A 20,377-nucleotide genomic window follows, 5' to 3' on the forward strand; every position below is an offset into this window, starting at 1 on the left:
TAAGCCCTCGTAACCCCCTAAAGCATCTAGAATAAGCAAGTAGGGAAAGGACCTGGACCATTAAGCAGTGGAAAAAGGTGGCCTTATCTTGCAAAATGTGAACCGCTTTATGTGTTTGTGTAGCTTACCAGAGGAAAAGATGGCTCCAGGAAGCATTGAAGGAAGATGGAGAAATGTCTCCGCCATTACTGTTCAGAGGTTGGTGTCTGCCTATGCACCCATACTGAAGTTGCACTGTTTAAGCTTGTAATGTACATTGTTCCAGAAAAGAAAGACAGAGAGGTAATTACAATTTGAATTTGTCACCATTTCACAAGGACTTAACAGATATGCAAATATGTACATATAATTTTTTCTTGCAACTGTAATCTTTTACAGTAAGTTGAACCTTTTACAATTACCTATATTTTTGCATTTCATAACTTATACAATGTGTTCTGATTGTTATCTAAATCACAATTATAGACAAACACAATGAGGTCATCCACAATTCAGGAAAAAGATGTAAAGTTTAATAATCTGTAGACCTCCCTTTTTGCAGGAATCTCCTTTTCCAAATGTTTTCTGTAAATGCAAATAAGATTTTTCACAATGTTAAGGGGAGTTATGGACCATTTTCCCCTGCAAATGTATAATATAATATGCCATAGGTCACACACCATGTGGAATCCGGGCGTTACCATTTTGATATGGCAGTGAGAAAAATAAAAGAAAATAAAGTTTGTAGATCCAGGATGCATTTAATTAACCACTGCTTCCTAGTAGTGTGATGTAATGTGGTGCACACCAAATAGTCCAGAAAACAGGGAGGCCAGAAAGGCCTGAAGCAGAGGCTGTAGTTTCTCATATACAGGAGTTATGGCTGATCCTTTACCTGCTCCTTTAGTTTTTCTGAGACGACGTATCTCCTGCACAAAATGTCTTCTTCTCCTTCACTGCTAAGTTCAGGACCTGGTCATGTGGTCTAACCATGTGACCATATGAGCATATGTAGAAAGCAGGGCTACTTTGTTAACTCTTTTCAACCTTCTAAAGGCAGAACATAATAATTATATCACTTTGTGCATACATATACACCACTTCCATGTACTTAATCCTCATGTACATTATCTGCAAAGGATAATATTAGCAAAGGGCAAGCATAATGAGTTAGCTGCCAGATGTGATACATTTTAAGGCACATACACAACAAATTTGGGGCATTACATAGTCACCCACTTTAAAAAAAATCCATGCCCCCATGCATCTGAAACTTCTTACTGTATTTAGGTCAACCTAGAATAGAAAAACATATAAAATGCAAACAGTGAAATGTCAGTAGTCTATGGGTCCCTGAAAGGTTACCTGAGTTCAAGCTAGAGTGCTGGACTGTTGAATGCCGGAGTACTGACTGCCAGACTTACGGGCGTTTATCAGTCCGGCAGTGGCACTTGCAAAGTAAGAGAAACAGTTGCTATAATGTGACCTTACTGTTCATGTTAATAAATTTAAAAAAACTGAAAATAAAATGTGTGTGGTCCCCCCTAATTTTCATAAGCAGCAGAGGGAAAGCCGACGGCTGAAGGCTGATGTTAATATTTTGAGAAGGAGGGCAATATCCCTTAAGGCTCCCAGGCTATTAATATCAGATCACAGCTGCTTGGTTAACCTTTACTGGTTATTTTATCTAGGGACTAATGGAAAAAAAGACTTAGAGTCCACCTATAATATCAAACTGGCAAAGGCTAAACAAACAGCTGTGGATTGATATTAATAGCCAGGGAAGGGCCCAGAGAAATTGGCCCTCCTCCCAGGCTACAATCATCAGCCCTCAGCCGCCCCAGAAATGTGGCAACATTATGATGCACCAATTATGGTGCTTAGCCTCACTCTTCCCACTTTCCCTGTGGTGGTGGAAAGTGGGGTAATATTTGTGGGGTTGATGTCACCTTTGTATTGTCAGGTGACATCAAGACCAGAGGATAGTGATGGAGAGGCACCTATAAGATGCCTCCATTGTAAGTAACCCAATTGTAAATTTGGAAGTAAGCACACAGCATGAATATACACTTTATTTGAAATAAAAATTAACACTCTGTTTTACACATTTATTTAAAAATAAAACAGTTATACTCACCTTTTGCCTATTACATTGAAGCTATTGTGCCCTGTAAAAGACAGAAAATAATAATCAACCATTATAATCACCTTATGCCCATTCCATTGAAGCCCTTGTCCCCTATAAAAAAATAATAAACAACCATATCCTTCACCTATCCGAAGAGAAGATAAGCCACACTCTCCCATGCGGTAATCCATCTCTGCAATAACTGATTTACAACCTGAATGGTGCCATAATGAGACTGTTCAGGTTGAAAACCATGGGATAATAAGGTGCTGCAAGTACAGCTTCAGTGACTAGCGGTGATGTTATCGAAGTCACCACAGGTCAGTGATGCTGCATTCCCACCAGCACTTCACTGTGAGCTGGGACGATGAACTGCGGTGACTTCAGTGAGATCACCACAAGCACTGCGAGAAAATTCTCATGATGCTCATGGTGATCACTGTTATGACCCCAGTGGACAGGGTCTCAGAGGAACGTGTAAGTCTGCGAGATTCAAAAATCCAGCTCATAGGGCTGTGGTAACTGGGTTGACCAAATAGCTACTCCTAACGCCAACACTAGAAGTAGCCGGGGATCATGCCTACGGTGATCGCTAGATGACTCGCGCCAGCCGGAGAATCTAACTACCCCTAGGAGAAGAAAACAAAGACCTCTCTTGCCTCCAGAGAAAGGGACCCCAAAGCAAGATATAAGCCCCCCACAAATAATAACGGTGAGGTAAGAGGAAATGACAAACACAGAAATGAACCAGCTTCAGCAAAGAGAGGCCAGCTTACTAATAGCAGAATATAGCAAGATAACTTATCTGGTCAACAAAAACCCTATAAAAATCCACGCTGGAGATTCAAGAACCCCCGAACCGTCTAACGGTCCGGGGGGAGAACACCAGCCCCCTAGAGCTTCCAGCAAAGGTCAGGATACAGATTGGAACAAGCTGGACAAAAATACCAAACTAAACAAAAGCAAAAAGCAAGGAAGCAGACTTAGCTTGAAATACAGGAACCAGGATCATAGGACAAGAGCACAACAGATTAGCTCTGATTTCCACGATGCCAGGCATTGAACTGAAGGTCCAGGGAGCTTATATAGCAACGCCCCTGAACTAACGGCCCAGGTGAGGATATAGGAAAAGACAGAAGCTCCAGAGTCAAATCACTAATGACCACTAGAGGGAGCAAAAAGCAAAATCACAACAGTACCCCTCCCTTAGTGAGGGGTCACCGAACCCTCACCACGACCACCAGGGCGATCAGGACGAGCGGCGTGAAAGGCACGAACTAAATCGGCCGCATGAACATCAGAGGCGACCACCCAGGAATTATCTTCCTGACCATAGCCCTTCCACTTGACCAGGTACTGAAGCCTCCGCCTGGAGAGACGAGAATCCAAGATCTTCTCCACCACGTACTCCAACTCGCCCTCAACCAACACCGGAGCAGGAGGCTCAGCAGAAGGAACCACAGGCACAACGTACCGCCGCAACAAGGACCTATGAAATACGTTGTGGATAGCAAACGACACAGGAAGATCCAGGCGAAAGGATACAGGATTAAGGATTTCCAATATCTTGTAAGGACCAATAAAACGAGGTTTAAATTTGGGAGAGGAAACCTTCATAGGAACAAAGCGGGAAGAAAGCCACACCAAATCCCCAACACGTAGTCGGGGACCCACACCGCGGCGGCGGTTGGCAAAGCGCTGAGCCCTCTCCTGTGACAACTTCAAGTTGTCCACCACAAGATTCAAGATCCGCTGCAACCTATCCACCACAGAATCCACCCCAGGGCAGTCAGAAGGTTCCACATGACCCGAAGAAAAACGAGGGTGGAAACCAGAGTTGCAGAAAAACGGCGAAACCAAGGTGGCGGAACTAGCCCGATTATTAAGGGCAAACTCAGCCAACGGCAAGAAGATCACCCAATCGTCCTGATCAGCAGAGACAAAACACCTCAAATAAGCCTCCAAAGTCTGATTAGTTCGCTCCGTCTGTCCATTAGTCTGAGGATGGAAAGCAGACGAAAACGACAAGTCAATGCCCATCCTACTACAAAAGGATCGCCAGAATCTGGAAACGAACTGGGATCCTCTGTCTGACACAATATTCTCAGGGATGCCGTGCAAACGAACCACGTTCTGGAAAAACACAGGAACCAGATCGGAAGAGGAAGGCAGCTTAGGCAAAGGAACCAAATGGACCATCTTGGAGAAGCGATCACATATCACCCAGATAACAGACATGCCTTGAGACACCGGAAGATCAGAAATGAAATCCATGGAGATATGTGTCCAAGGTCTCTTAGGGACAGGCAAGGGCAAGAGCAACCCGCTGGCACGAGAACAGCAAGGCTTAGCTCGAGCACAAGTCCCACAGGACTGTACAAATGACCGCACATCCCTAGACAAGGAAGGCCACCAAAAGGATCTGGCCACCAGATCTCTGGTGCCAAAAATTCCTGGGTGACCTGCCAACACCGAGGAATGAACCTCGGAAATGACTCTGCTGGTCCACTTATCAGGCACAAACAGTCTGTCAGGTGGACAAGAATCAGGCCTATCAGCCTGAAATCTCTGCAACACACGTCGCAGATCAGGAGAAATAGCTGACAAGATAATACCATCCTTAAGAATACCAACAGGTTCAGCTACTCCAGGAGCATCAGGCACAAAGCTCCTGGAAAGAGCATCGGCCTTCACATTTTTTGAACCTGGTAAATACGAGACAACAAAGTCAAAACGGGAGAAAAACAATGACCAGCGGGCCTGTCTAGGATTCAGGCGTTTAGCAGACTCGAGATACATCAGATTTTTGTGATCAGTCAAGACCACCACACGATGCTTAGCACCCTCGAGCCAATGACGCCACTCCTCAAATGCCCATTTCATGGCCAACAACTCCCGATTGCCCACATCATAATTTCGCTCCGCAGGCGAAAACTTCCTAGAGAAAAAGGCGCAAGGTCTCATAACAGAGCAACCAGGGCCTCTCTGCGACAAAACGGCCCCTGCTCCAATCTCTGAAGCATCCACCTCAACCTGAAAGGGAAGCGAGACATCAGGCTGGCACAAAACAGGCGCCGAAGTAAACCGACGTTTCAACTTCTGGAAAGCCTCCACGGCAGCAGGAGCCCAATTAACCACATCGGAGCCCTTCTTGGTCATATCCGTCAAAGGTTTCACAATGCTAGAAAAGTTAGCGATAAAACGACGGTAGAAGTTAGCGAAACCCAAGAACTTCTGAAGACTCTTAACTGACGAGGGCTGAGTCCAATCAAGAATAGCTCAGACCTTGACTGGGTCCATCTCCACAGCAGAAGGGGAAAAAATGAACCCCAAAAAGGGAACCTTCTGTACACCAAAAAGACACTTTGAGCCCTTGACAAACAAAGAATTTTCACGCAAAATCTTAAAGACCATCCTGACCTGCTCCACATGCGAGTCCCAATTATCAGAAAAAACCAGAATATCATCCAGATAAACGATCAAAAATTTATCCAGATAGTTCCGGAAAATGTCATGCATAAAGGACTGAAAAACTGAAGGGGCATTAGAGAGCCCAAAAGGCATCACCAAGTACTCAAAATGACCTTCGGGCGTATTGAATGCGGTTTTCCATTCATCTCCTTGCTTAATGCGCACAAGGTTGTACGCACCACGAAGGTCTATCTTGGTAAACCACTTGGCACCTTTAATCCGGGCAAACAAGTCAGACAACAGCGGCAAAGGATACTGAAATTTGACAGTGATCTTATTTAAAAGCCGATAGTCAATACAAGGCCTCAAAGATCCGTCCTTTTTAGCCACAAAAAAGAATCCCGCACCAAGAGTGGAAGAAGACGGACGGATGTGTCCTTTCTCCAGAGACTCCTTGATATATGAACGCATAGCGGTATGTTCAGGTATCGACAGATTAAAAAGTCTTCCCTTAGGAAATTTACTGCCTGGAATCAAATCTATTGCACAGTCACATTCCCTATGAGGAGGCAATGCACTGGACCTGGACTCGCTAAAGACATCCTGATAATCAGACAAATACTCCGGAACTTCCGAAGGCGTAGAAGAAGCAATAGACACAGGCAGGGAATCCTCATGAATACCACGACAGCCCCAACTAGACACTGACATAGCCTTCCAGTCAAGGACTGGATTATGGGTCTGTAACCATGGCAGCCCCAAAACAACCAAATCATGCATTTTATGTAGAACGAGAAAACGTATCACCTCGCGGTGTTCAGGAGTCATGCACATGGTAACCTGTGTCCAATACTGCGGTTTATTTTCTGCCAATGGCGTAGCATCAATACCCCTAAGAGGGATAGGATTTTCTAATGGTTCAAGAATAAAACCACAGCGCTTAGCAAATGAGAGATCCATAAGACTCAGGGCAGCACCTGAATCTACAAACGCCATGACAGGATAAGATGACAGTGAGCAAATCAAAGTTACAGACAGAATAAACTTAGGATGCAAATTACCAACGGTGACAGGACTAACAACCTTAGATATACGTTTAGAGCATGCTGAGATAACATGTGTAGAATCACCACAGTAGTAGCACAAGCCATTCCGGCGTCTATGAATTTTCCTCTCATTTCTAGTCAAGATTCTATCACATTGCATCAAATCAGGTGTCCGTTCAGACAACACCATGAGGGAATTTGCGGTTTTTCTATCACATTGCATCACATCAGGTGTCTGTTCAGACAACAACATGAGGGAATTTGCGGTTTTGCGCTCCCGCAACCGCCGGTCAATTTGAATAGCCAGGGACATGGTATCATTCAGACCTGTGGGAATGGGAAAACCCACCATAACATTCTTAATGGCCTCAGAAAGGCCATTTCTAAAATTAGCGGCCAGTGCACACTCGTTCCAATGTGTCAGCACGGACCATTTCCGAAATTTTTGGCAATACACCTCAGCCTCGTCCTGGCCCTGAGACATAGCCAGCAAGGCTTTCTCTGCCTGAATCTCAAGATTGGGTTCCTCATAAAGTAAACCGAGCGCCAGAAAAAACGCATCAATATCAGCCAATGCCGGATCTCCTGGCGCCAACGAAAAAGCCCAATCTTGAGGGTCACCCCGTAAGAATGAAATAACAATTTTTACTTGTTGAGCAGAGTCTCCAGACGAACAAGGTTTCAGGGACAAAAACAATTTACAATTATTCCTGAAATTCCTAAACTTAAATCGGTCTCCTGAAAACAGTTCAGGAATCGGAATCTTGGGTTCAGACCTAGGATTTCTGATAACATAATCTTGTATACTCTGCACACGAGCGGCAAGCTGGTCCACACTTGTAATCAAGGTCTGGACATTCATGTCTGCAGCAAGCTTAAGCCACTCTGAGGTAAAGGGGAAAAGAAAAAAAAAAAAAAAAAAATGAGAGAGGGAAAAAAAAAACTCAAAATTTTCTTTCTTATAATCCCACTTCTGCAATGCATTAAACATTTAATACTGGCCTGGCATACTGTTATGACCCCAGTGGACAGGGTCTCAGAGGAACGTGTAAGTCTGCGAGATTCAAAAATCCAGCTCATAGGGCTGTGGTAACTGGGTTGACCAAATAGCTACTCCTAACGCCAACACTAGAAGTAGCCGGGGATCATGCCTACGGTGATCGCTAGATGACTCGCGCCAGCCGGAGAATCTAACTACCCCTAGGAGAAGAAAACAAAGACCTCTCTTGCCTCCAGAGAAAGGGACCCCAAAGCAAGATACAAGCCCCCCACAAATAATAACGGTGAGGTAAGAGGAAATGACAAACACAGAAATGAACCAGCTTCAGCAAAGAGAGGCCAGCTTACTAATAGCAGAATATAGCAAGATAACTTATCTGGTCAACAAAAACCCTATAAAAATCCACGCTGGAGATTCAAGAACCCCCGAACCGTCTAACGGTCCGGGGGGAGAACACCAGCCCCCTAGAGCTTCCAGCAAAGGTCAGGATACAGATTGGAACAAGCTGGACAAAAATACCAAACTAAACAAAAGCAAAAAGCAAGGAAGCAGACTTAGCTTGAAATACAGGAACCAGGATCATAGGACAAGAGCACAACAGATTAGCTCTGATTTCCACGATGCCAGGCATTGAACTGAAGGTCCAGGGAGCTTATATAGCAACGCCCCTGAACTAATGGCCCAGGTGAGGATATAGGAAAAGACAGAAGCTCCAGAGTCAAATCACTAATGACCACTAGAGGGAGCAAAAAGCAAAATCACAACAGATCACGTTGAAGTCACTGTACTTCATTGTCCCAGCTTACAGTGAAGTGCCAGTGGTAATGCATCCTCAGCGACCGGCGGTGACCTTGATGACTTCACTGCTAGTCACTGAAGCAGCACTCGCAAAACCTCATTCTCCCATGGTTTTCAGCCTGATTGGTCTTTTCATGGCATTGTTCAGGTTTTAAACCACATATCGCAGACATGGATTGTGGCGTGCGACAGTATTGACAATCTTCACTTCAGACAGGTGAGGGATATGGCTGTTTATAATTTTTCTTTTTTACAGGGGCAATGGCCCCAATGGAATGGGCATAAGGTGAGTATAACTGTTTTTTTTATTTTTATTTCAAATAAAAGGGTCAGTGTCTTTCTTTCAAATGTAGGATTTTATTTTGTCTGTCTTTTTTACAATATAACTATGGGGTTAATAATGGATAGGCATCTTGTGGTGGAAAGGGTAATGATGGGGTGGTGGGGGAAGGTAATGATGGTGGTAGTGGAAAAGACTAATGATTGGAGTGGAGGGGAAGGAGGCAATGATGGGGGGTGGTGGACGAGAAAGCTGTGATGGAGGTGGTGGAAAGGTCAATGATGGGGGTGATGGAGGGGGCAATGATGGGGTGGTAAGGGAAAAATCAATGATGGAGGTGGTGGAAACAACAATGATTGGGGTAGTGGGGGAGAATGCAATGATGATGGTGGTGGAAAGGACAATGATGGTGGTGATGGAAAGGGCAATAATGGGGATGGTGGGGGAGGAGGAAATGATGGAGGTGGTGAAACGTGCAATGATATGGGTTGGTGGGGGAGAAAGCAATGATAGTGGTGGTGGAGAAGGCAATGATGGAGGTGGTGAATAGGGCAATGATGGGGTAATGATGGGGTGGGGGAGAGGACAATAATGTGATGCGGTGGAAGGAGGACAATGAGGGGTGTGGTGGATAGGGATAGGAGGAAGGGGGACTTATAATAGACTTAGGAACAGGGGTAGGTGGCAGAAGACATTATTATAGCTTATTATGTCTAACACAGTCCCTTAGCATATAGTGCACTCACTTATGTATAGCACAGTCCCTTAGCATATAGTGTACTCACTTATTATGTCTAACACAGTCCCTTAGTATATAGCCTACATACTTATTATGTATAACACAGTCCCTTAGTATATAGTGTACTCACTAATTCTGTATAACACCATCCTTAGTTACATAGTTTCCTCTTTTATTTTGTATAACATTGTCCCTTATTATGTACCATCCTCTCTAGTTATTTATGATGCCATCACTTATTATATAGCTTCCTCTGCTGTTATGTACAGTATTGTCTCTAACATAGTGTATTCTTGTTAATTTTGTTATTCACAGCACCCTCTTTTATTACATAGTCCCCTCTCTTTTTAGATATAAAATGACTGCTGATGGAGGAGCCGATGATGAGACGACAAGTCCATTAGCTCCTCCATTAGAAAAGAAGCTTTCCCATGCTCCATCAGCCTTCATTGCATTATACAGCTAACAAGACTGGACGGTATGTAATACAAAACAGGGCTCTATATAATCCAATATGGGATGGTACTTTACATAACAAGAGATGGCACTGTATAATAAGGGACGGCAATATACATAATAAAGGAGACTATGTAATATATACATGTATGTGTTTGTTGCTATATATATACAGTATATATATATATATATATATATATATATATATATATATATATATACATAGCTTTGTCGCAATAAAAGGAAGGGGACCCAGACACATTTCTTGCAGAGGGGTCCCAAGCTGTCAGTGTCCGCCCCTGGCCAGGGAACAGCACAAACAGTACCGCTGATTCCCATCTGTGTGTTGTCAGTGTGCTTGTGAACGGGACCTTTTACGTCCTGTGATGTCTCAAAGAGCCCTTAGTGAACTGGGTCATTTACTGAACTTTGGCCGACTTTTGCATATTTTTAGGAGAAATGCTTGGGAATCTGAACACGAATCCGAATGAGCTATGTACTTGCCGAGTTTGAGATTGGTGAACATTTTCCTGACAAGTTCACTCATCTCTAATAAAGACTCCAATGTAGGTAAATATGACTGCATAGATACCTGTATGTAATCAAATGTAGCTGAGATCTGAACTAGCAAAGCTAACATGCCAAGAATGTAATTTCTGCATAATAATTTTAAAAAGTTACTAACTGAATAGTTTTGTTTAAATCTTTAGAATTCATTGAAGAGGTTTTCAAAATTTGCTGGAAGTAAGGAAAAAAAGTCCTATATGATACTCATGTGATACTAATATTGGTACTACTGTCATTCAAACAGAACAATTCTGATAATGCTAGATACTATACAGATGATAGTGTACTGGACCACCAAATAATTCATTCAGTTTAAATATTTAATGGTATTGCCTCTTAAAATTGAACTTGTACACTTCTTTATGTTCTTGTATGGGTTTTCACCTATTCAGATGATAACTTTTTGACCACTGGTGGTCCGTCCGTTGAGACCCACACATGCCTGATCACAGCTCTATTTATTCTCTATGGAATTGCCAGAAAAAGCCAAGAACAGTGCTTGGCAGCTCCATCAGGATTTAAATGAGCTGTAGTTAGCATGTGCATTGCAACTCTATTCTAATGCTGATAAGGTGCCCCGTTCCGCCAATCAGTGTTGGTTCCAGTGGTTGGACCTGCAAGATCAATAAGTTATCACCTGTCCTTGAATAGGTCATAAAATGTTTTCACTGAACACTGAGTATATTAAAGCACCAAAACAAATATGAGCATTTTTGAGTGAGAATTTGAACTTCTTCGAATGGACTCTGCATGGGCTGTGACTGTCTCTTAACAGCTAACCATACTAATAATTTTACATACAATAATATCTTGCTCAATTAACAAGATTATTTTTTTATTTTATAGGCAGCATCATATTTAATGGGAAAGAAGAGGTTGAAAAATGTTTGTGGCATTCAGCATAATTATGTGTATTATTTTGTGCATTATCAAAATTTTAACTGCAATAAATCATCTAGGGTGGGCACTGAATATTTTTATGGGCTAAATAAGTATGTCACAGTCTCTTTGTAAGCTTGCGAGCAGGGCTCTCAATTCTTTTGGTAGGTGTTATCTTGTCTCTACAAGTACCCTCTGAAGTGTAAAGTGCTGCGGAATATGTTGGCTCTATAGAAATAAAAACAATTGTTATTATAATTATTTTTATTATTATCTTTTTATTATGTCTAAGTCCAGAATTGAATTTGTATACTAAGAAATTGGAGTCCCTAATGAACAATCTCCTTCCCTCAGTAAAAGCACTGAAGATGGGTCGTGGCTGGGTCTTTCAGCATGACAATGACCCGAAACACAAGGCCAGGGCAACTAAGGAGTGGCTCCATAAGGTACATTTTAAAGTCCTGAAGTGGTCTAGGCTGTCTCCAGACCTGAACCCAATCGAAAATCTTTGGAGGGAGCTAAAAATTTACATTTCCCAGCGACAGTCCTGAAACCGGAAAGATCTGGAGAAGATCAATACGGAGCCGTGGGCCAAAATACCCTGCTGCAGTGTGTGCAAACTTGGTCAAAAATTACAGGAAATGTCAGACCTCTGTAATTACAAACAAAGGTTTTGGTACCAAACATTAAGTTCTGTTTTTCTTTTTTGTATATATTCTTTATTTACAAAATTTCAATATTGTAATAAACACAATGATAACGCTACAAGGCTGCGGATTTGCGAACCAAAATGGTTGTTAGAAGAATTTAAAAAACAAGGGGCAGTAGTGGGGAGGGACATGGGAAGGAAAGGGAAGGGTAGGGAGTCAGAAAGTCCTGCTTAAAATATAGAGGTTAACTAAGCGATTTGGGAGATCAAACTCAAATCAAGGCATCAACATTACAGAACAGACTATATGTAAAGAAAAAAGAGAAAAAGAGAATGACAAAAAAAATTTGTAGGGAGACAGAAGTTAAGGATTACCGGTTGTGCTTATTTGGTGATCCTCTGAGGCGTTCAACCAGGCTATCCATGCGTTTAGAGTCTTTAGGTTTTTAGATCCTGAAAGTCTAATCTTCTCATATATAGCGATTTGGTTGGATTCTTTTATCCATACTTTGCAAGTAGGGGTCTCTACATCTTTCCAGTGTCTTGCGATAGTTATTTTAGCTGCGTTGAGCAGGTGAGGTATCAGTGAGCCTTTTTCAAAGTGTAAAGTTTCAAAGTTCTGTTTTTGTATTGTATCAAATACTTATTTTATGCAATAATATGCTAATCAATTATGTAAACATCGTACAATGTGATTTTCTGAATTTTATTTTAAGATTCTGTCTCTAGCAGTTGAAGTGTACCAAATAGTGTTGAGCGATACCGTCCGATACTTGAAAGTATCGGTATCGGAAAGTATCGGCCGATACCGGCAAAGTATCGGATCTAATCCGATACCGATACCCGATACCAATACAAGTCAATAGGACACCAAGTATCGGACGGTATCCTGTATGGTTCCCAGGGTCTGAAGGAGAGGAAACTCTCCTTCAGGCCCTGGGATCCATATCAATGTGTAAAAGAAAGAATTAAAATAAAAAATAGGGATATACTCACCCTCTGACGCGCCCTGGACTTTACCGCCGTAACCGGGAGCCGTTGTACCTAAGAATGCGCGCTTGAAGGGCCTTAGATGACGTCACGGCGCTCTGATTGGTCCGTAGCGGTCGCGTGACCACTATACGACCAATCACAAAGCCGTGACATCACCTAAGGTCTTTCAAGCGCTTGAAATACCTTAGAAGACGTCCGCAGCTTCTGATTGGTCGCGTAGCGGTCACGTGACCGCTACGCGACCAATCACAAAGCCGTGATGTCACCTAAGGTATTTCAAGCGCTTGAAAGACCTTAGGTGACGTCACGGCTTTGTGATTGGTCGCGTAGCGGTCACGCGACCGCTACGGACCAATCAGAGCGCCGTGACGTCATCTAAGGCCCTTCAAGCGCGCATTCTTAGGTACAACGGCTCCCGGTTACGGCGGTAAAGACCAGGGGCCGCCGGAGAGGTGAGTATATCCCTATTTTTTATTTTTATTCTTTCTTTTACACATTGATATTAATCCCGATACCACAAAAGTATCGGATCTCGGTATCGGAATTCCGATACCGCAAGTATCGGCCGATGCCCGATACTTGCGGTATCGGAATGCTCAACACTAGTACCAAATGTAAAATTACAGACCTCTCCATTCTTTGTAGGTGGGGACACTTGTAAAATAGCAGTGTATCAAATACATTTTTCCCCACTGTATAGATGTGTTTTTAAACTGAAACTTGAACTCTGCTGCTGCAACTGTAGGGGGCAGTATTGTGGATTTTACTAAGATATGAACTTTTCGAATAAAGGATGTGAAATCTGTACATTTTGTACAATTTACTTTTCTTTCTTTGTATAAAAGATGTGTGTTTAAATGGCATTACGTTCTGCTGCAGATTAGACAGATCACCAGTTGAAGCATTGTATTTTTTATGAAAGGAGTTATGTCACTTGATAATGACTCTGAAACAAAAAACTCTTAAAAGATAAATTAAAGACATAATAAGTCTACTTGCTTATGTTCCACTTTTGGCCAACGACTGTATATAAGCTATGTATGAATAATTGCATATGTATAAATAATGTAATGCTCGTTAATTACAAAATGTATAACATATAGTGGAGGAAACAACACATTGTTTATTGATGCAGTGCATGGTGCTAAATAGGAAGTTTTATGTTTTGTGTTGATTATACAATTGTGTTGCCTTAAAAAGAACCTGTCATTACGGCTCTATGCCCAAAACAAATGGCATATACAGCGGCATGAAAAAGCATTTGCCCCCTTCCTATTCTTTTGCATGTTTGTCACACTTAAATTATTCAGATCACCAAACAGATTTGAAATATTAGACAAAGATAACACAAGTAAATACAAAATGAAGTTTTTTAATGAAGGTCTTAATTATTAAGGGAAAAAGAATTCCAAACCTACAAGACCCTGTCTGAAAAAGTTTGCCCCCCCCCCCCGAAAGCATAAATTAACTGTGGTTTATCGTAATTTTTGGGGAGCTGAGTTCAAATTCCCTGCACCAAACCAAAAGTTCCTCAAAAGCTAGACATCGTACCACAATCATAGAAAAATTGAGAAAAACATACCATAAGGAAAACGCCTTACCAAAACCTGTCAAATGACAAATGCACTAGCAGGATGCAGCAGGCTCCCACTAATAAAGGCAGGGGCAGCACAGGTGCAAACTACTGATAGAAACAGCCACCCACACACCTACCAGTTTATGAAGGGGTAGGCTGCCTAGCAGAAAAAATGTACACTAATGAGGCTTGCGCAGAATGCCAGTCACATAGGTATGTGTGATGCAAAGTGTCCGGCTTACAGCCTATTGATGACGCCCTTAGTATTACCAGGTGGGCTGCCAAGCACTATATACATGCACCCCACAGGGTCAGATGCCCTGGTACACCAAGCCAACAATAAGGGGCATGGCTGCATCCTGCAAAAAATGATATAAAGTGCAATAAAAGATGAAAAAATTCATGCACATGATAAATACATTAATGGGTCCCTGCTGCATCCTGCTCGTGCATTTTGTAGTCTGACAGGTTTTGGTAAAGCTTTTTCCTTATGGTATGCTTTACATCATGCCGTGATCTAAAGAAATTGTGGAACAAATGAGAAACAAAGTAATTGAGATCTATCAGTCTGGGAAAGGTTATAAAGTCATTCTAGAGTTTGGGACTTCAACAAACCACAGTGAGAGCCATTATCCACAAATGACGAAAACATGGAACAGTGGTGAACCTTCACAGGAGTGGCCATCCAAGCAAATTACCCAAAGAGTGCAGCGACAACTCATCCAATAGGTCACAGAAGACTGAATTGCAGCAACCAAAGAACTACAGGTCTCACTTGTCTCCGTTAAGATCAGTGTTCATGACTCCACCATAAGTAAGAGACTGGGCAAAAATGGCCTGCATAGCAGAGTTCAAAGACAAAAACTACTGCTGAGCAATAAGAACATAAAGGCTCATCTTAGTTTTGCCCGAAAACATCTTGATGATCCTCAAGACTTTTGGAAGAATACTCTGTGGACTGACAAGACAAAAGATAAACTTTTTGGAAGGTTTATGCCTTATTACATCTGGCATAGAAGTAACACAGCATTTCAGAAAAGGAACATCATACCAACAGTAAAATATGGTGGTGCTAGTGTTTATGGTTTGGGGCTGCTTTGTTGCTTCAGGACCTGGAAGACTGGCTGTGTTAAATGGAACCATGAATTCTGCTGTCTACCAAAAAATCCTGAAGGAGAATATTCAGCCATCTGTTCATGACCTCAAGCTGAAGCGCACTAGGGCTAAGCAGCAGGACTATTATCCAAAACATGCCAGCAAGTCCACCTTTGAATGGCGTAAGAAAAACAAAATGAAGACTTTGGAATGGCCTACCTTAATCCAATTGAGATGCTGTGGCATGACCTTAAAAAAGCGGTTCATGCTCTGAAGCAATCCAATGTGGCTAAATTACAACAATTCTGCAAAGATGAGTGGACCAAAATTCATCCAAAGCATTGTAAAAGACACATTGCCAATTATCGCAAATCCTTGATTGCAGTTGTTGCTCCTAAGGATGGCCCAACCAGTAATTAGGTTTAGGGGCAATCACTTTTTCACATAGTGCCCTGTAGGTTTGGATTTCTTTTTCCCTTAATAATAAAGACCTTACTTTAAAAACTTCATTTTGTGTTACTTGTGTTATCTTTGTCTAATATTTAAATTTGTTTGGTGATCTGAAACATTTATGTGTGACAAACAAGCAAAAGAATAGGAAATCAGGAAGCGGGCAAACACTTTTTCACACAACTGTATACATATATGGTACACCTCCCTTTAGGTTATCAACGTACTCTAAAAGTGGAAAATAATTATTTCATCTGATAACTGAGGCAGCAACCACATAGATAAAGAGTTAGTGTGATAGTATTTTGGAGCTCTTTTAATTAGGGTTGTCCCTTCTAAAATATGATATTCTAATGCTACATCATACCAGACTTAACAAGTTTTCCGAATTAAATTCTTTTTTCGAAAACACTTGTGTCTAGATATTGGTGTTATATACTTTTAAAGTCTTTGATTTCTCTTCTAGTAGTTCATGTCATGTGTTCAGTGCCGGTAAGTGCTTCCTAGAGTGCTGATATTTATTGGCTGGTTTGCCCAGGAGCAAGAACCACTCCACTACCTGTTTACATGAGGATTAGGCAGGGCTGAGCTATTGCTCATGTGTCTCCACCAACACTAGTCATGATAGGTGGATGAGAGGGAACGAAAAAACACTCTCAGGCACCATAACAGGAATATAACAGCAAAATCTAGAGATAGTAGGTAATAATCCAATTGAATCATTTTTTTTTGTTGTACGTTGCCAGAGAAAATTAATGTTTATAATAGGATTACCTCATTTGTATAATACTTATCTAAATAATAATTTAATGGGTAATTTATATTATTTATTTAATGGCTAATTTATGGGTGCAAAAGTAAAAAAAAAATAGATCAGGTATAAATTCTTAATCAAAGTTGCTCACTGGAATGAATGTGAGAAATTAGAATAATCAAAGAATGAGATATCGCGCTGTAGCACTGCTTATTTGAACCCACCTATTATACTCAATAGAAGCCTACACTAACATGCCATAAACTAATGAAGAAATAACAATAATATGATAAAACTAACAAGAAAATGATGAGATCATAATAATATGAAATACTAGATAACAGTAATGGTAGAATGCCACTACTTCAAATACCAAGAACAATACGATTGAATAATTAAGAGCAAAACTTCTTACCTAAATGGTAGCTTAAAGCAAGTACCAGCTGGTACAGCGGTGTAAGTGGTAAATATCCGTAGCCTGCGGTGCCAGGCGGCAGAGACAATTGTCAGCCCGTACTATACTAATATAGCGATGCTGGTAATAAGGTGCCCGCAGCTGGACCTGCTAAAACACTCGGCGGCAGGAGTGAGTGTCCAAGGAGAGGGGTGTGCTCTACGAACGCGCAGAGCCAGGAGCACTCCGGCCGGTAGTGATCCTGGATGCGCGTGTGAAGGAATGGCCGCCGCTGCTAAACTGCAGCGTGTGACGTCACAAGGGCCTACGGCGTGTAGCACAGGACACAAGGTGGCTAACCAACGCGTTTCGAGGGACTCCCCCTGACGAAGAGGGACGGAGTCCCTCGAAACGCGTTGGTTAGCCACCTTGTGTCCTGTGCTACACGCCGTAGGCCCTTGTGACGTCACACGCTGCAGTTTAGCAGCGGCGGCCATTCCTTCACACGCGCATCCAGGATCACTACCGGCCGGAGTGCTCCTGGCTCTGCGCGTTCGTAGAGCACACCCCTCTCCTTGGACACTCACTCCTGCCGCCGAGTGTTTTAGCAGGTCCAGCTGCGGGCACCTTATTACCAGCATCGCTATATTAGTATAGTACGGGCTGACAATTGTCTCTGCCGCCTGGCACCGCAGGCTACGGATATTTACCACTTACACCGCTGTACCAGCTGGTACTTGCTTTAAGCTACCATTTAGGTAAGAAGTTTTGCTCTTAATTATTCAATCGTATTGTTCTTGGTATTTGAAGTAGTGGCATTCTACCATTACTGTTATCTAGTATTTCATATTATTATCTCATCATTTTCTTGTTAGTTTTATCATATTATTGTTATTTCTTCATTAGTTTATGGCATGTTAGTGTAGGCTTCTATTGAGTATAATAGGTGGGTTCAAATAAGCAGTGCTACAGCGCGATATCTCATTCTTTGATTATTCTTATTCACTATTAGGTGTGACGGGCGAGTCACGGCACCCGTCTGATATCAGCAGCTGGCACATATCTTATCTCATTAGCGCCAGTGTGGTATTGTTTGTTGAATGTGAGAAATTATTTGAAGAGGACCAATTCCATTACCTGTGTTGCTTCTATTGCTGGTTGTGGGGCCCGGCCCGTGGATCCGTGCACCAAACTTACTGAATATCTCATGACCATCAAAAATCAATGAAATGGTGAGCAGATCCATTTTTCCTTTTTTTTTTTTTGCATAGATTCTTACAGCTATGTGTTGTGCTGTTCCTCTGCTATTTCCAATGAATGTTTATGAATAACCTAACATCTAGCTGTTCCATGCCCCTTGTCAGAGAGGTGTGTCTCTGGTGAGTCTGCATTGTCATCATTGGTTGGACAGTGTAGGTTCACGCCCCCAACTGGTAAAACATAGATTTCAGTTTATGAATAAATTTGTTGGCGGAATAACAGGGGAATAGTGGAACACAAAGCTACAAGAAAGGCTGCTCCAGAATGGTTATTGCATGAAGGATATAAGTATTTACTAAAATAAACATGTTAGGAGACCTAAAAGGTTTTGTATCTTTGATCTTTACATTGCAAAAGCATTTAAGATTTAAGAGCCATTTATAATATGTATATTCTTTTTTTACTTCAATGGAGTTGCTAAATACACTCAGCGATGTTTTTTCTTTTACTAAAATAATTGTCCCTATACAAAGTAGTCACTGGGTAATGGATGCCACAAAGTGATGTCCTTGGTACACATTTTACTGGTCTGTTGTACAGTGAAGCTCAATGATAAATAGCTGTATTTTCCTTCGCAGATCATTGAGAATGATGATAACATAATAGTCAATACTCAAAAGTGGATAAAACATTTATCTCTGGTGTAACTTACCCTCTTCCTAATAGCTGTAACAGTGACATTCCAGTCTATGCAATGCAGAATATAATAGAGGCTTTCAGGAACAAAATATTGCTGGTCTAGTGCAAAACACCTAAGGAGACATTCATGGAAACAGCCACAGTTTCTCAGAGTAGATAGGGTCATATGACTGTATTTTCACATATTTAGTTATGTTTTGAGGGTGACCCACATTAATAAGGTACAACATTTTGTATGGTAGAAAGTAGCAATCTGCCTACACCAGGTAACACCGAACATCGGTCATAAACCAAAGAAAGGGTACATGCAAATATGCATTGGAAAGAATTTTATAATGGACAACTTTTGTAATTAGTTGACAAGGCAGAAGATGGGATGTCTAGGGCTCAGGTATAAAATAAAGATAACACATTATAAACAAATAAGTAACTGATGCATACCAAAACACATAAATCACATATAATAATACTTACAATGAGATTCTGTATATCTTAATGCTTTTCATATCTCTTCGATAGCTGAAATGTAAACTTAACCCATTCAAAACATGCGCCATACTTGCACTGCACATGTCGTGTCTCTCCCTTTGATGTGGCCTCCAGCGCTGAGCCAAATCTTTCCCAGCACATGTCAGCTGTTTTGAACAGCTGACTTGTGCCCCTAACAGCCGCGGGTGGAATCGCGATCCACCTGTGGCTAATAACTAGTTAAATGCCGCTGTCAATTGCTGACAGCAGCATTAAGTGTGATCGCATCGGAAGCGTGTCACTTAATGGCACACACTCGGACTGGGTCACAGTTAGCAGTGGGGTACTACAGGGGTCAGTATTGGGTCCTCTTCTTTTTAACATATTTATTAATGATATTGTAGGGGGTATACATAGTAGAATTTCAATATTTGCAGATGAAACTAAACTCTGCAGGGTAATCAATAAAGAGGAGGACAATTTTATATTACAGGATGATTTATGTAAACTAGAAGCTTGGGCTGATAAATGGCAAATGAGCTTTAATGGGGATAAATGTAAGGTCATGTACTTGGGTAGAGCAAATAAGATGCATAATTATGTGCTTAATTGTAAAACACTGGGCAAAACCGTCAATGAAAAAGACCTGGGTATATGGGTGGACAACAGATTCACATTTAGTGGCCAGTGTCAGGCAGCTGCTACAAAGGCAAATAAAATAATGGGATGCATTAAAAGAGGCATAGATGCTCATGAGGAGAACATAATTTTACCTCTATACAAGCCACTAGTTCGACCACACTTAGAATACTGTGC

This window comes from Ranitomeya variabilis, chromosome 3 (assembly GCF_051348905.1).
Source record: "Ranitomeya variabilis isolate aRanVar5 chromosome 3, aRanVar5.hap1, whole genome shotgun sequence".
NCBI lineage: Eukaryota > Metazoa > Chordata > Amphibia > Anura > Dendrobatidae > Ranitomeya > Ranitomeya variabilis.